Source organism: Capricornis sumatraensis, chromosome 21, assembly GCF_032405125.1.
Source record: "Capricornis sumatraensis isolate serow.1 chromosome 21, serow.2, whole genome shotgun sequence".
Taxonomy (NCBI): Eukaryota; Metazoa; Chordata; class Mammalia; order Artiodactyla; family Bovidae; genus Capricornis; species Capricornis sumatraensis.
Genome location: NC_091089.1, coordinates 61,920,514 through 61,923,148, shown reverse-complemented (window position 1 = coordinate 61,923,148; position 2,635 = coordinate 61,920,514). Strand labels below are relative to the sequence as shown.

The 2,635-nt window shown below is 41.3% G+C and overlaps 1 non-coding gene across 1 annotated transcript; it reads left to right on the top strand.

Moving 5' to 3' along the window:
* The first annotated feature begins 317 nt into the window (after positions 1-317).
* On the top strand, positions 318-389 carry TRNAS-GGA (transfer RNA serine (anticodon GGA)). Its single transcript has one exon. It is a non-coding gene; the product is annotated as a tRNA-Ser (tRNA).
* Positions 390-2,635: the final 2,246 nt, after the last annotated feature.

Below are 2,635 nucleotides of genomic sequence, written 5' to 3'. Positions count from 1 at the left end.
GGAAACCCAATAAAGTACAGCGAAGTCGCTCAGTCGTGTCTGACTCTGCGACCCCGTGGACTGTAGCCCACCAGGCTCCTGCATCCATGGGATTCCCAAGCAAGAATACTGGAATGGGTTGCCATTTCCTTCTCCGGGGGATCTTCCCCACCCAGGGATCGACCTGGGTTTCCCACATTGCAGGCATATGCTTTAACCTCTGAGCCACCAGGGAAGCCCAGTAGACCTCCTTATTTGTACGGAATCAATAGGACTCTCATGGGGCAGGGAATTGTAACCCTGAGGGCTAAGGTTGAGGATCTGAGTCAGTCCTGGCTTCCCTGGTGGCTCAGAGGTTAAAGCGTCTGCCTGGAATGCAGGAGACCCAGGTTTGATCCCTGGGTTGGGAAGATCCCCTGGAGAAGGAAAGGGCAACCCACTCCAGTACTCTTGCCTGGAGAATCCCATGGAGGGAGGAGCCTGGTAGGCTACAGTCCATGGGGTTGCAAAGAGTTGGACATGACTGAGCGACTTCACTTTCAGAGGTCGGCAGCCTATGGAAGAATTTAGTAATGGCATTTAGGAACTGGCAAAGACACACTTGTGGCTTCCCAGGTGGCTTAGTGGTAAAGAATCCGCCTGCCAATGCAAGAGATGCAGAGACTGGGTTCGATCCCTGGGTCGGGAAGATCCCCTAGAGGAGGAAATGGCAACCCACTCCAGCATTCTTGCTTGGAAATCCCATGGACAGAGGAACCTGGCAGGCTACAGTCCATGGGGTCACAGTGAGCCAGACACTATTGAGTGAGCAGTCACAAAGACATGCTTTTTAAGTTTTAAGGAAATTGATTCCAACTTGAGGAAAAAATGCCAGAAGGACAGCAGGAACTAGGACTGGAAATGGTTCTCAGCAGCCGTAATGGGTACTGGGTTTTCTTTGAAGGTGATGAAAATGTTTTGGAAATAGAAATGTCACTGAATTGTTCACTTTGAAATGATTAATTTTAAGTTATGTAAATTTTATCTAAAAAAATTCAACTAGTCAAATAAATAATAGAACTTGAATTATAACTTTAATTATGGCATTTAGGAAAAAATTAAGATAGCCCAAATATCACAGATGTATGTGGGAAAAAAAATTCTTTCAGAAATTAAATCTACTACTCTCTCTTTCATGGGGCTAAAATGCTCTCAGTTCAAGAGACATGTTTAGGTGCCAGGATATTTTCAGCATCAAAATGCAAATATTGGAAAGGGGCAATTACTTATGTTCTCTGATGTCAGAAATACCAATTATTCTCTTTTTTTCTATCAAACCATTTCTCTCACAGAAAAAAAAAAAAAAACTTGCTGATTGCTCCACCAATCAAAGGCTTTCAAGGAATCAAAAATAAAAGAATGTAAAATGCAAATGTGCTAAGTCACTTCAGTCGTGTCCAACTCTTTCTGACCTCCATGGACTGTACCAGCCAGGCTCCTCTGTCCATGGGATTCTCCAGGCAAGAATACTGAAGTTGGTTGCCATTTCCTTCTTCAAGGGATCTCCCTGACCTGGGGAGTGTGTCTCCTGCCATTGCAAGCTAATTCTTTACCACTGAGCCTCCAGGAAAGAGTATATTTGCATTATACCCATATACACCTTAGGTATAAGGCAAATATACCCATGACCGAATGTCCTAAATTCACATCAAAGTGAAATGGCAAACACAAACACAAATATTTAGTATCCTAAAAATAATACAAACTAATACTAGAGGGGAAAATTGTTTCTTTCGTAAGGTAAGCCCCTGGTGGCTCAGATGGTTAAGAGTCTGCCTGCAGTGCAGGAGACCCAAGTTCGATCCCTGGTGGGGAAGATCCCCTGGAGAAGGAAATGGCAACCCACTCCAGAATCCCATGGACAGAGGAGCCTAGCAGGCTATAGTCCATGGGGTCACAAAGAGTTGGACACAGCTGAGCGACTTCACTTTCTTTCGTTCAGAGTAAGGTTGAGAGAAAGGCACAAACTTATGTGACACGATAATCTAAAGGAAACTGAAATTTTCATCCTTGCTAACCTAAAGTTAACTCTGCAAAACCCTGGTGAGAAAGTGCTATGCAAAGGGAAGCAGTGACAAACTAAGCAAGATAATGCACTAACAGACGTGAAATAAGCACCACATTCTTGGTGGGTTACAAACACATTCAGATGTTCATCCAAATGGAAAATTAGTGAAGGGAGCCATGTCCAGGAGTCTTCAGAGAACATTCATCTTGGTGATTTATACAACTAATTTTCTAATGTGGGTGTCTGGAGTCACTTTTGCTTACATACTATGGATTTCCTATTTGCCCTGAGATTAATAAAAAAAAAAAAAAAGCATCTCTCATTACATGGAGAATTCTTTGTGAAGAATCAATAAGAAAAAAATCAGCAAAATGGTTTACTTTCAAAAGCATTTTCCGTACTTCTACACAAATATTTAGAAGTAAATGTTAGAAAATAATGAACTGAACAGTTTAGTAAATTTTAGGAAATCAATTCACTGTAAACATTAAATAATAATGTACAATATTTTTCTTGACTAGGTCTGTATTTTTTAAATGGTGGATAGAGATAAAAAACTGAGTACATTTAAAATTTATATGTACCTATTGTAGTTTTAAAATATGCTGT